The sequence below is a fragment of the Callorhinchus milii genome, unplaced genomic scaffold (assembly GCF_018977255.1).
Source record: "Callorhinchus milii isolate IMCB2004 unplaced genomic scaffold, IMCB_Cmil_1.0 Scaffold1, whole genome shotgun sequence".
Lineage (NCBI taxonomy): Eukaryota > Metazoa > Chordata > Chondrichthyes > Chimaeriformes > Callorhinchidae > Callorhinchus > Callorhinchus milii.
Window position 1 is genome coordinate 87,195,945 of NW_024704742.1, and position 15,749 is coordinate 87,211,693.

Genomic DNA, 15,749 nt, shown 5'->3' on the forward strand with positions numbered 1-15,749 from the left:
TGCAAAACTATTAGGAATACATCTCCGAAAAATTCATAATTAGGAGTGATCCAATAACTGATCTATCAAAACATGGTATTGATCCAGTCATACACCACAACATGAAATGTATTTATGAAAGGAGTCACTTTTTTAAAAAAAGTTCCAGACATTTGTGACTTACAAATTTGAATACTGATGCTTCACAACCTGACTTTAAAGATCGCAAAATCCCTGAACTATCACGTAACAGAGACATTCTAGACACCTGCTGAAAACATAACAACTATTTGTCAAGTTGTCTACGTCCAACTGTGACTAAAAATCACTTTTGCATTGTTGAGGCACGGATCCCAAGATATTTGGTTCCCAATGTCAGTCCAGCAGCAGAAAAAACAAACTCTACTTTTTACCCATTGCAGGGTACCCACGTCTCTTTAGTGCAATTCATTGATGGTTACATGGGTAAATGTGCCATACAGTGGGACACTGTGAGCACCCATTATCTTTCCTACTCTTAGCAAACACAACACAGACACAGACACACATATATTATTTGGGCATTTAACAATGTTAATATTTGGACAGGAAAAGATCATATTTCCCCTAATCTTAATCGACCGTCTTGTCCAATTTCCCCAAAGCACATTTTCATCCCCTTTGCAAGGTTAACAACCTTGGTCATTAATGTAATCCTGAATACCTTTAGCTTCTAGCATCATTACTATTTATTGCCCAGTACTGAATTAAGACCAACAATGTTCATAGAGCAGCTGTTTGCTCAATTTTCCTGCAGTGTTAAGTAACCCAGTAGCATGTACTGAATTCATTTTTGAATAAAATTTATTATTTATTACAGAAAAATATTACAACTATATGATAGCATAGCATGGAGGGGTCTAAATGTAGCCATTTCAAATCAGAATTCTTAATGAAGAGTCTTGAGTTGTAAGTGAGAATTCCTTCCAGTAACCAGAAATACATCCCACAGACCCATGAGAGCTCTACTCCTGAATTCTATTGTTGATATACTTGGATTTAACAGGAAAGAATCCCTAATCCCTAATGTGAAATCCCTTTTGAAATTTTCCCATTTTAGACCCATTGTTTTTGTAACTGCAGTGCCAGTGAGAGTCATTCGGTGATTGTATTTGTAGTTGGTTAGCAAATCTTATAACATATCCATTTATCAAATCGCAAATGTAACTATGTTCACAAGGATAGTAACATTCCGTTCACTTGTTAGTTAAATGATATAGAAATGGTTCTTAATATGTGATTAGTTTTGTTGATAACAGTTTTGCGTGGAATCAAGCTCATCGGACAGGTGACTTGCTTCTTCTGATATCATCTCCAAGAGTGCAGTTGCAAAGGCAAGCTATGCGGTTCTAGTTAATTAAACTCCAGCAGTACCCTGATGCAGTACCTCTTTGGATCCCCAAAACTTGGTTCTTGCTAACCTCTGCCTAATACTCTCCACGTATTAGGTAAGCAGGATGTGTCTCTCCAGACAGAGTGTGTATTCTATTCTAGAAACAAGCATATTGGAACTCTCAATCAGACCTGGATACTTTTAAGCATATTGATGGGTTCCCGTATGTTTGGCTGATTAAAAGCAAGGAGTACACGAGATGTGTTAAAATAGCCTACATAGAAATGTCGGCAATATAATTAACAATATTAATCATCCTTTAATGCAAGGATTATTAATATTATAACTATTTTTCAATGGTGCATAAGATCATAAACATCCACTTGAAACTAATTTCAACACCTCATCCAAAGGATCCAACAATGCAACTCTCTCCCAGCACTGCATTGAAGTGCAGCCCAGACTGTACACTGAAATACATGAAGGAACATCTAAGAGAGCTTTTCAAGAACCCAAGCTGTGAGGGAGATAGGGGTTAGGGGGCATGTAGTCAAAGGCACAGTCAAAGAGATACAGTGGAATCCTGTTTATAATGTACTTGAAAGAAAAATAAATGTTTGCTAAAAAGGAGATCAAACTGTTTCAGTAATTAAGAAGATTTGAACTTTCAATGATCTATACCAACCAATGGTTTCAATTTTTCAGGTTTTAAACAGTTTTCACAATCTCCTATCGTAGCACTCCACTTGGTACAGAAGTGCTTTGTTGTTCCTTAAATGTATTTTGTGTCCATATGGCACTCCTTCGAACCACCTGGCTGAGACCTGATAAAACTCATCCAACTGAGACAAAAGTGAGGAGCAGCCTGGGACTTGAACTACTTGCTTTCTGATTGTGAGCTGAACACTCAAATATTTGAGCACGGCAGTTGCTCTTTGCTCGGCTATGCAATGATGTTTAATTATGACAATTGCTGTCAGTCTTTAATTTTGACATTCCCATTTACAACCAACATGTTCGCACAATGTCACTGCAAAGCACTGCAAGTATCACTACTCTTGTTCAGATAGGACCACTTTACCCATTGCCTTGTAGTACTGCAATCAGGTCTACATCACCAAGTCTCATTGATGAGTCAGATAAACTGGTTGATCATCAACAATGCTTTGCATGACTGGGGAGACTCCCACCCCTTAATTCCTTCCTACATAGCATATATTTTAGACAAGAGTATTATCAATCTCAAAAGAGTATATCCACAAGCATTCAAACCAGACCGTTCATACCCAATGCTGAACTGATTGAGCTATTTGGGAGGTTTTAACATGATACTTTGATAGTTACTCATAGGGTAACCCCAGTCTTTACATTTGAAAATTCTGGCATTGACAGCCTCATACTTTAAAGTGATGATGTTGCACGCATATCAACTTCGCTATGTTTTTGACTTGATAACATATGTTACACACAAGAGCATAATTTTAGGCATTATTTTTCTTTGATTGTCGCTAGCAATCGCACAAGCAGGGAGCTGTACTGGGATATTAGTTAAATTTGCTCCCAGCCTTTTTTCCCCTTACCTGTTACCTTTTGTCATCTCTATCTAATGATTCATTCTTTTCACTTTAAAATCCATCTGCTAGAGTCTGCTCCTACTACATTTGCAACTTTACATTCACATCCAAGTAGGGCTGTCATTAAATGCAGTAACTGTAACTGATTCCCCAGCAAATGCATCATACATTCGTACAGCTCAGAAAAAAGAACAATCCTCTCTTATTCTAAGTGAGCAACTTAGAATAACACACATGCACTGCCAAAGTCATTGGTTAAACAGAACTAGATGAAAAAATTTAACAATAATGTAAACACAATGATAAACAATGTCTCAAAAAATAAATAGTTATTATCACTGAATCAAGCTACAAAGGGACATATTGCTTTTAGCTAAATCCTTTTCTTAGGGAACCAATAATTGTACAATCTAGTTGACTTCAATACATTAATATTTGGATCTTTTTATCTGAAAACCTTAAAATTAATTACATGTGATTGAACTCTTCTATTATTTTATCTGCCAAAATGTAACTCCTATTCCTTTATTTAGATGTGGTGTTGGAGGAGAGATAAACGAGGAAAGTTTACTCTTTCCCACAACATATTTGCAGTTCACCAGAGTCCACCATAGAGCTCTTTAGATAAATAATAAGTGATTTTGACTTTAACTTTTTATCCAACTTATTTTTATCCAAATAAGTACAATTCTGTGTTAGCCTTTCTTCCAACACTAAAAGATTATGACAAGTTAGGTTATTAAGCACTTTGCTTGGATCTCTGGAGACAATTGAAACCCTCATCACTCTCGCTAAAGATTCCACTGCTCAAAAAGTGAAGAGAGTTTTCCCTCTGTCTAAATCAACAATCCCCCAAATAAAATTGGTCATTTACTACATGGTTGTTTGGGAGATATTACTATGTGTCATTTGGCTGCCATGTTCACCTATAAAATACACAATCACTACACTTTAGAGTAAATCTTTTGAAGTAATTTGAGATGTCCTTCCAATGTAAAAGACCCTATATCAAATGCAACGATTATTATTGTTGTCATTATGGTGAAAGGTTTTAATTAAATCCTTCCTGACATGAGTGGTACTGATTGTACAAATATTGCCATATGTTGCTATCAATTCAATGCTCACACGCTAGATGAAGCTACAATTTTTCTTTATGTTGATACAGGGCCATCACTTGCTGAATCAGAGTTGCTGAAGCATTCTTTAGTCAATGAGAAATCTGTTTTGGCCTGCAGCAAATCTGGTCCCAGTAAGCGCTCAGCTGAAATTACAAGGTTTATCCTCTTATGACAATTGTCTACAACTGGCTATGACTTCACCCTGTTTTTATGCCATCGTATATACAAAATCAAAGCTCGTCACATCTCTATGACATACTGTGGACATATTTGTGGTCTGCTTCAAAAGATCATCAAACTGCACCTCCAAAGGAATATTGAGGTCTAATTTCTTAACAGGATTGTTTAATCAGGAATTGTATTAGAACTCCTGGTTACCCACATTCCACTCTTGATTCCACTCTGAATATGTAGCATGTCGGAGTGAAATTCCCATGTGTCAGCGTAATCTGTTTTTGGTTGCCAGATGTATTTCCCAATTTGGCAATCCAAGTTAATAATCATCCTTGCATTTTGTGCAGGGCCTTTCACATTGGGAGAACATCTGAAGTACTTCACAGGATTTAGTATAAAGTGGAGAGACTATGTATTTGCAGCAGTCCAATTATGCACAGTAATATTCCACAAACAGCCATGAAACAAATAATTTGGAGGAAACAATTTTATTTGGAATATTGTTGGCCAGGACATCGGGAGAAACAGCATCTTTAACATCCACCTCAACAGGCAGAGAGGACTTTGGATTAATGTTTCATCTGAACAATGGCACCTCCAACAATGCAACACCTAACCAGGTGCATTGTAGTTTCAGACTGGACTTTGTGACTTCAAGTCCCAACTTGAACCCATGACCTTCTGACTCAGAGACAATATGCTATCTACTGAGCCAGGCTGGCAGGTTAAGGACTCCTGTTAAGAAATACCACAAATTTAATACCTTCAAGTTTTAGCAACCAGTCATTTTAAATATGAAAAGGAAAAAAAACGCCCAACTAATAGTAAAAAGTCTCCTCCTTCTCTGACTTTAAAACCCACCTTAAGAACTCTCTCTTCAACAACATTTTTGGCCACTTTTCCCCTCCCATTCCTCAGCTCCCTTCCCTCTCGCAGTTCAGCCTCCCCGATAGTTGTGTGAAGTGCTTTGAGGCATCCTCCCGACGTCCTAAATGTCTTATTGTCCCACTTCCTAAATGTCATTTGTATTTCCTGGCTTTCCTATTGCTCATTAGATAAAGGAACTTCTCAGTGAATCCTACAGACTAAGAAGGTACAATGTTTAATTTCCAGTATTTGCTGAGGCATCTTATCTCAGCTGGGGATTAGGGATGCTATAACAGACTGTACTAGATTTAAAATAATTCTGTGCTCTTGTTCCTGATTATTACCAGTGATCATTGTTGGATCATTGTTGGTTGGGGACAGAATTGGGTACAGTTTTGATGTACTCTGAGACGCTACCCCACATGAAGGGCACTATATAAATGCAAGTTGTTCTTGTTCTTAACACTCATTAGCATATTGCCGCATAGTCAATGGTTTCAGTTCAGGAGAGAAAACTGTGGAAATTAAACAACTTTGGTGTAATCTTAGTTACATTACTTTCAAAATGTTATTATGCAAAGAGAGAGAGTTCAAAGAGTACTAACAAGGATACTTTTGAGTTTTAGTACTTTGAGTTAAACTGGATGTAGCTACACCTTATGGCTCATTGATTCGAATACCAGTCTGTGCTAAATTTGCTGGTCTAAATTGGGACTGAGTGATGAGGCTAAATTGAATCTAGCATTCCCATGGTTAGGGAGGAGAAAGCCAAACAGGTTCCTGGTCCTGGTCCCTCTTCAGCACCCTCTATTGGTTGAGCATGTGTGGCAGCTGGGTGAGGAGAAGTCAGGCTCCACCGTGATGTCCTCTACAGACGAGGGGCCTATCGACACTCACTACCAAAGCTCACACATGAACACTGGTCACTTGGGCTGGGTACAGGGAGAGGAGCAAAAGAAGGGCAAATACCATTCATAGAGACTTTTCCCAATGGGGAAAAAACTAGAAAAATATTTGGACCAACTACATTTTATAATAATAATATTTTTTGCTAAAAATTCACAGAACTAAATGGAAATTGATAGGGGATGTTATTCAGCTTGTTAATATGTCGAAACATGAATTGTGCAAATGTAAGTAAGTTATCTAATTTGCACTGGAATTGCAGTCCTAGAGACTTGAGGGTAATATTAGTAAGCTTCACCTAAATCTGAAAACAAGATATCCTTCCTCCCAGACACCATATTGTGAATTTGTGGAGTACAATTATATACATGACGCAAACAAAATTAATGCCCTGTTTATTAATTCATTTTAAAAAGAGCAGAGCGCATTACGTGTTTAAGAATGGCATTGAAGCTTATAAGGCTATGTAAGGACACAGATGATCAAATACTGACTGGAACGCAAAGGCTCCTCTGCTGCTGGAAATGTCATCTGTGGAATGCAACTGATCAAGGTTGTATAATCTTAGTTGTAATGTTAGATTGACAGCCCGGAATTTAGCTACATCACCTTGAAGGTCAGGGAGAAATTTCACAAAGCTTTATCATCTTTGAAGGGTCACCATTCTGCACATTGTGGCTGTGTTAATAATAACAATAATAATCCTTGCATTCGATATATCGCCTTATTACATCGTTGAGACATCACAAAGCGCTTCACAGAATACTTTGTGAAGTGGAGTGACTGTGTATTTTATGGGTCAAAGGCGGAAGCCAATTGCGCAGTGTCCCACAAATAGTCATGGATTAATTGACCAATACCGGAAAGTGTTGGTATGAATTCCCCCACAGGAGCTATAATCCCTCCAAAAAAACAAAACAATAATAAATTGGTCATTTTCAATCCATGACTGTTTGTGGGACATTGCTATGCGCAATTGGCTGCCGCGTTCGCCCACAAATATACAATCAATTCACTTTACAGTATATTCTGTGAAGCGCTTTGGGACGTCTAGAAGATATGAAAAGCGCTATATCAAATGCAAGGATTATTATTATTATTATTATCTACTTTAATCCCATTCACCAGCCCTTTCTCCATACCATTTAATATGTTCCTCACATTAACAAAATGTTCCTGTAAATACTAGACAAAGCATTAAATACAAGTAACAAATTTGGCACAGGCTAAACCAGAGTCAATTAGGTCAAGATGTCCAAACAGGCAGCCGGGGTCTGATTGAAAAGGGGTTGGTTGAATAGACAGTGAATAGACAAATGCAAGTACTTTATGCAGAGGCTTGAGAAACAGCTTTCCCTGGGAGGCAGTGAAAATAGATAACAACAACAAACAACTTGCATTTATATAGTGCCCTCCTCGCCGGGCAGCATCCCAGAACGCTTAGAGTGTAAGTAGTTTCAAGAGGGAAATCGATAAAGTTTTGACGGTGAAGGAAATCGGTAGTATACGAGATACGTAGGGATGTTTTTGAAAATGGACCAGTTAGATTGACTGTAGCAATCTTTTCTGGTCCTGCAGAATTTTACAGGGTGAAGATTGTGACTTGTGATTTGTCTAACACCGGTGATGAATAATTGCAAAATCTCTCTGTGTCTTTGGATAATTGTCTTGAAATCTTATGATTTTGATGCATTTTCAAAACCTGTTGAATTCAATTTTAAATTAGAAAACTATTTGTTGGAGTTATTTTTGCTGGAAAATTAAGACTGAATTTAAGAATTGGCCACAATTCTGCATAATCTTACATTTCAAACAATGGTCCTAAATGATTAAAACCCAGTACCAGTTGGAGGAGCTCTCTGGATACCAACTTGCCCCCAGCTTCCAGCGAGAGTGGTGAAATATAAATCATGCTCTAATGCTTGAACCAATGCAATGGCTTCCAGGAGAAAGTGCTTAACAATAAGATTATATCAAAAATGACTTTATATGTAATAAGTATTTGTATTGTGTATTCCTAATATCAAGATGAACAAATTTACTTTGCTTTTGTTGTAGCATTGGTGTTGCAGTGATTCGCATACTGGTTAATCCTGAATCTGGAAACAATTCAATGTTGTTAATAGAAATCAGAGTCCAACAGAAAAGCCAGCAAAACCACACCCAGAGTGGCAGACTCCACAATGCATCAAGTCAGCAAAACACATCAACACCATGGTTAAAATCTCAATCGCTTTCAGTCCTTTTCCCACCACCCCATTAAAAAAAGATCTATTGGGGTATCCATGTTATGAATTGTGTCCAGTATCAGTAGATTATCAGATTACAAATAACTACAGAACTATGGGGAAAAAAATTCCAACAATTGGAGGATCAAAATCATAGAATCATAGAATTATACAGCACAGAAGGAGGCCATTCAGCCCATCGTGCACGTGCCAGCTCTTGAAAGAGATATCCAAATTAATCCCACTCCTCCGCTCTATCCCCAGAGCCTTGCAAATTTGTCCTCCCAAAATTAATACAACAAAATAATCATCTAACAGTTTGGGGGCAAATGTGATGGCCATTAAATGCTCCACTTTAGCAGTTCATTACCAAAGAATAACACCTCGATAAGTAACCGGACTTCTTATAACACATAATTATCAAGGCTTTGTAAACTGTAATTATTTATATGCTCTATGTGACAGATTTCTTAAATATTATTTTTTCATCATGAAGTCTGGAATTTGCTCTTCAAATTATACAATCAAAATCAGCTTTACTGGAAACAAATACATTGCATCCCAATGCACTAATGAACTACTCGTATAATGTCAAACACATGTTCTGTTGCTGCTCTTGCCATACATTCTTCTCCTCGTGCTCTATTTTTGAGTATAATTTTATCTGATATTTAAATGATACTCTAAAGTGTGCCTCTAAACCTTGGAATAATCACTGTAGAATTTGCAGAACCAGGGAATGCATAGACACAGCCCAATTGGATCTTTAAGTTTGTGTGCTGTGTTTTTTCTCCACATGAACCTGATCTAATCCCATTCTGCTGTATACACTTCTAAACTATTTAATAGTTTCTTTTTAAGCATCTATTTGATTCCCTTTTAAAATAATTCAAGTACCGTGAATTGACAACGATCTATCTGTACAGTGCAAGCCTACATTTCCTTTTTTCCTTTTTTCTGCAGACAAATGTGGTTACAATGAAGGAAACTTTGATGAAGTAGAGCCATTAAACCCAGGCCCCATCTGCCTGTTCAGATGGATTTAAAGATCCTATGGCACTATTCAAAAAGAGAAGGGAGTTTCTCCCGGTGGCTTGGCCAACAATCCCCCAAAATAAAATTGGCTGTTTGTGGGACACTGCTGTGCTTAATTGGCTGCCACATTTCGCCCACAAAATACATAATCAATCTACTTCACAGTATATCCTGGGAAGTGCTTTGAGATGTCTCAATGATGTGACAAGGCACTATATCAAATGCAACGTTTATTATTATTATTATAGATGGGCTTCTTTTATATGTGAAAAAATCTTAAAATACTAAGTGGCTTTTCAAACATTCTCCTTGTAACACTAAAATAAAGAGAATGGTTAAATAGGCTTTTTAATATGACAATATTAACCACAGTCACTTCTGCTGCAGTAATGAAATTTGACCATGATTATTAAAAGCAGTGAAAAGTCAGTGAGTGGGACTTCCAAGAATACTTACTTTGGACAGTATTCAATCAGCGTCACTTTCTCAGTGTCACAAGTTCCAATATATAAAATGGTTTAGTTAAATATGTGCATCTCACTGGGTAGCACTCTTGCCTCTGAGTCAAAGGGTTTGTGGGGTTGGTTCAAGCCCTACGTCAGAATTTGGAACGCATATAGTCTAGGTTGACACTCCAGGGCTGGAGGAGTGTTGCATTGTCGGAGAGGCTATCCTTCAGATGAAACGTTAAACTGAGGTCTGCCTGTTCAGGTGGCGTTAAAGATCCCATGACAAGATTCAGAAAGAGAAGGGAGTTCCCCCCAGTGTCCTGGCCAACAATCCCCCCAAAAAATTGGTCATTAACTCCATGGCTGTTTGTGGGAAAATGCTGTGTGCAAATTGGCTGCTCCGTTTGCCTACAAGGCACAGTCACTCCACTTTACAGTAGATCCTACGAAGCACTTTGAGATGTTTTCATGACATGAAAGATGCTATATCAAATACAAGGATTATTATTTCACTCACAAAATATACAGTTGATTCACTTTACAGTATATCCTGTGAAGCACTTTGAGGTGTCTCAAAGATATGAAAAGGCGCTATATCAAATGCAATTATTATTGTTATCCACAGGCATGGGGTCAATTTCCACTCTATCTCGCCGCCTCCACCCTTGACTCCAGGGCCATTGATGCCCTGGCTAATTGTCTGTCTGACATCAAGTCCTGCACGAGAGGCAACTGTCTCCAGCTCAATGTCGGCAAGACAGAAGCCCTCCTGCGTGGCTCACGGCAGCGCCTCCTCACCTCAGTCACTGACACTATCACCATTTATACCTGCACTCTTCACCTCACCGAGCCAATCTAAAACCTTGATGTCCTTTTCGAGCCTCAGCGAGCCTTCAAACCCCACATTTGTGCTGTAACCCGTTCCGCCTTTCCACACCTCCGCAACATTGCCTCCACCGCAGCCTCTCACCGCAGGCCGCCAAAGACCCTGATCCACACTTTCATTATGTCCCGGCTTGACTACATCAACTGCCTGCTCACAGGACTCCCAACTCTTCCCTCCACAAGATGCAGATTATTCGGAACTCTGCAGCTCATGTCCTTTCCCAAATCAGGCTCCGGGAACCTATCACCCCCATTCGTGCCCGGCTTCATTGGCTCCCCATTCCTCAGAGAATCGAGTACAAAGCCCTTGTTCTTACCTTCAAGGCACTCCATGGTCTTACTCCCCCCTACCTTTCCGACTTCTTAACCCCATATCGACCACATCACTCCCACCCTCGCTCGCCTCCACTGGCTCCCCATCCCCCAGAGGATCGAATTCAAGATCCTCATCCTCACCTACAAGGCCATTCACGGCCTTGCTCCCTCCTACCTCTCTGACCTACCATCCCCCTATCTACCTGCCCGTACCCTCCGTTCCTCTGGCTCTGGTATGCTCCACATCCCCCGCCCCAACTGCCCTACCATCGGTGGCCGGGCCTTCAGCCTCTCAGCCCCTAGGCTCTGGAACTCTATCCCCCAGTGCCTTCGCCGCCTCCTCCCTTTCCTCCTTCATAGGCCGGTCTCAAGACCTTTCTCAGCTCCTCTCTCGACTCTCTACCCCCTCCTCGCTCCCTCCCTTCCCTCCCCTTACCCTGACCATTTCCCCCTGCTCGGGTCCTGACCCAACTGTACAGCGCCTTGGGACGTCCTCCCGACGTGAAAGGCGATCTATAAATGGAATCTTGTTGTTGAATCTTGTTGTATCAGGCTGTCTGCTCCCTCCACCTGGTGGACACTGGCCTGCTTCAGGTCCCCACACGTCCAGCCCCACCATTGACATTCGGGCATTCAGCATCTCTACCCCCACACTCTGGAACTCTGTCTCACAATCCCGCCACCTCACCCCCTCTCTTGCCTCCTTCAAGTCTCACCTGAAGACCTTCCTCTTCGATCGTGCCACACTCCCACCCTCACCCCCTGTCCTCCTCCCCTTCTGAACCCAACTCCTAGCTCAGGTCCAAAACCTCTGATTGTCCAGTACCATGGGATGTCTTTCTGAGTGTAATTCAGAAGGGCACTATACAAATGTAATTTGTTGTTGTATTACTATTGTTGCTTTAAACTGTACCTCATGTACTGCTTCAACCAGTGCAGGAACTATTCCCATAAGAATGCAATCCAAGATAATGGCTACTTATTTGTAAAGCAAAATTCCACTTTTGAAAGCATGAATATAATCTACTACTCAATGAACCCAGGCCTTTAGGAATTTGATCTAACCATATGTGATGTGATACTTCACAGGATAGCAATTTCTTCTGGAGGAATAAAATTCGAGAAGGATTATTAAAAACAGTGGAAAGGTTAGTCTTCAATCAGCATCACTCTCTCACTTATCCACTCACTATATTCCCCTTAGATATTTTGCAGAAACAGATTTAAGTCTACTTAATCAATTTGGCCCCTTCACTGGCACAAATCTAACAAATCAACACTTTTATGACTAAGGTATGTCCAACAAAAAGGTCAACTTTTTAGTATTCCAGTGCCTCAGGAGACTCTACTCAGCACAATAGAAAATAAGACTCTGGACCAGGACAAAAACAAATCTTGAATTTGATATACACCTTCCACATTGGAAGGATGTCTCAAAGTGTTTCACAGGATTTTACTGTAAAGTGGAGTGACTGTGTATTGTGAAGGGACAAGGTAACGGCTATTTTGCACACAGCAATGTCCCACAGACAACAATTAAGTAAATGACCAATTCTGTTTAGGGGATTGTTAGCCAGGACACCAGGAGAATCTCCCTTCTATTTTCAAAAAGTGCCATGGGATCTATAACGTCCACATAGACAAGCAGGCAGGACCTTAGTTTAATGTTTCCATCTGAAGACATCTCCAACAAAACTTTGGAGTATCAGTCTAGACTATGTGAGTAAAAAAATTGAAGAACATACACAATACAAAGACTACCTGTCACCCTAAAGAATCATCAATAGTAAATAGAATTCTATTAACTATTATTTGAAAGGGAAAATAGTGTTTGTATCACATGCGTATTTGAATTATCATTTGGCTTTCTCTAATAATATAATTTAGAGAAAGCCAAATGATAATTCAAATACACATGTGAAACAAACACTATTTTCCCTTTCAAATAATAGTTAATAGAATTCTACTTATTATTGATGATTCTTTAGGGTGACAGGTAGTCTTTGCATTGTGTATGTTCTTCAATTTTTTTACTCACATAGTCTAGACTGACACTCCAAAGTTTTGATATAGTGCCTAAATTATTGAAATGTTTTAAAACACTTCAAAAGGGAATTGTTGTTAAGTGAAGTGGCTATGTATTTTTAGGCAAACATAGCAGCCAATTTGTAGACGACAAGATATCACATGCATCCATAAAGTAAAACCATAATCCTTACATTTTGATGTAGCGCCTTATCACGTCATTGACACTTCTCAAAGCGCTTCACAGAATATTTTGTAAGTGTAGTGAGTGTATTTTGTGGGCGAAACATGGCAGCCAATTGTACACAGCAGTGTCCTTCAAACAGTCGAGGATTGAGTGACCAAATCATTATTTTTTTTTAAGCAATTATTACCTCCGGAAAGCTATCTGGCAATCGACTAACAACCGGGTTCCTATTTACTGTTAGATAAACAGAGGCATGTGGAGTAAGGAAACTTGCCCAACGTTTCACCCTGCCCGGAATCGAACCCAGGTACTCTCATTTGCTCTAACCACGAAGCTACAGGACTCCACAAGAAATTTACAGCACAAAAGAAGGCCATTCAGCCTATCATATCTGTGCCAGCTCCCTCAAGAGCAATTCTTTCAGTCCCATTTACCTGCCCTTTCCCCAAAGTGAATAAGGAAGTCCTCCAATTTATTAAGAAGACTGTGTTGGGCAATTTATCTGGATAATTCCTTCTCGTTTTAAGTGGTGCCATGGGATCTTTAACTTCTACCTAAACAGAACCTCAGTTTAATGTCTCATCCACAGGATGCCATTTTTGTCAACGCAGCACTCCCTCAGTACTGAATTGGTGGGTGAGCCTGGAGTGACCTCAAATCTCAATGTGTAGTTGGATTCCCTAAAGAGGAATCAATTGAATGAAGCTAGCCTTTGATGGCTTGCCAAATATATTCAAGTAGCGCCAGTTTAAATATTAACAACTTATTTATGTTATATCTTAATCCATGTAACACTGTGAAGAAATTCACTTATCCAACTGTTAGCAGGTTTCAGGAGGCAGTAAAAGTACAGAATTCACATTCAAGAGCCTTATTTCTTCCTTACAATGTGAGAAATATATAAGCAATCGGCATGTTTGCATCAGCTAGCCCTGTCAATCACTGATCGTTTCGGATTTTCAGTGGCTGCAAACCAAGTTAGATCAGTTCTGAGCCAATGAAGAACACAGTAGTTAAAATAAATTGCTTTCATCTTCCGAGACGGAAGATGGAAACAAGAAGTCAGGTTAGAACAGAAACAGAATTGCAAGAAAAGAATACAAATTATCTTAAAATAATAATATAATCCTTGCATTTGATATAGGGTCTTATCACGTCATTGAGACGTCTCAAAGTGCTTCACAGAATATACTGAAAAGTGAATTAACTGTATATTTTGTGGATGAAACATGGCAGCCAATTGCACACAGCAGTGTCCCACAAATAAAAATGAACAAGATAAGAAATATTTGATTTTGGTGGGCCCAGGTGAAGCCTACAATTTTTTTTATTTTAAGTGATGATTTAATCAATTAATTATTTGAAGATTTATTAATAAAAAATATACTTACATTTGGTATAACGGCTTTCACTCTGGAAGGACGTCTCAAAGTGCTTTGGAGGATAGAGTATAAAGTGTTTGTTTTGTAGGCACACAAAGCAGCCAATTTGCACACAGTAATGTCCCATGAACAGCCATAGAGTGAAATTTTTGAGATAATATTTCAGTAACAAAGCTATCCTGGTGTTCAAGGAGCTTTATTACTTCAGTATTATTTTTTAGTAGCATGAGCTAAAAATGTACAAAACCGATCGGCCCAAGAGACAGGTGTCTCAATATCTACATGTTAAAGGCTGTGCTGAAAGTATATGGCAGTCTGACAGTATATGGGTGTGTCAACAAACAGCAAGGTAATCACTTAATTTATGGGTCTGAGCTCTTGTTTAATTATACCTATTTTTGGAAGTGAGTTTACCGTTATTGATTTGGATCAAATAATAACAAGATAACTTAGAGAAGAAAAAGCCAATTGATTATCACACATCTGAAGGCGAGGCAGACACTGCAAGGGTTCAATTTGCCTGAAAGCCAGAGAGACCTGGGTTCCATGCTCGGCAGGGCAAAACCTTAGGCAAGTTTCCTTACTCCACACGCCTGATAATAATCAGTCAATCAACTCTTGAGTTCGCAATGGGCACCTTGGGTGGCCTCTGATGGTCAGCTGCACACTGACAAGTCTCAGAGTGACTTCCTGGTTTCCGTAACGTCAGTGCAATTGACAAGGGCTGCTGACAGGAGCCAGAAAGTGCAACTGTTTTGATTGTAAAGGAAGCTTGAGGCATTGGATCTGTTTCGTGGGATCAATGGATTAAACCGAGTATAAATTCCTGTCTCCTGGCCAAAACCCACGTCGCGGTTTTAAATAACACTTTACGTCTGTTGGAGCCTTTCAAACCACAGTAGTCCCATTCTGATCTGAGAACAGGGATTAATGTGAGTGAAGCTTGAACACTATCCGAGGTCCTCGCAGTAATGCCCCACAAGTGCGAAAAGCTTAATTCCTGATTAAAATCCCATCCCCGCACTTTCCCATTTCTGATGGTTTTTTGGAAAGGGATGACATTTCCAGATACAGTCACTTCCAGGATCCATTTCTGGCTTATTTGGGTTTCTGTGAAAGATGAATGATCAGCCAACTTATTTTAAAAAGCAGGTATTTTCATCGCCCATCTGAAGGAGAGGCAGACACTGCAAAGGTTCAATTTTCCTGAAAGCCAATGTATTGATCTGATCTGTTATTACAACACTGTC

General features: G+C 39.4%; 1 protein-coding gene across 1 annotated transcript in view; it reads right to left on the reverse strand.

Annotated features, from left to right (window-relative positions):
* Nucleotides 1–15,749, reverse strand: part of pgm5 (phosphoglucomutase 5) — a 119,529-nt gene that overhangs the window by 102,315 nt on the left and 1,465 nt on the right. The window lies entirely within an intron of this gene.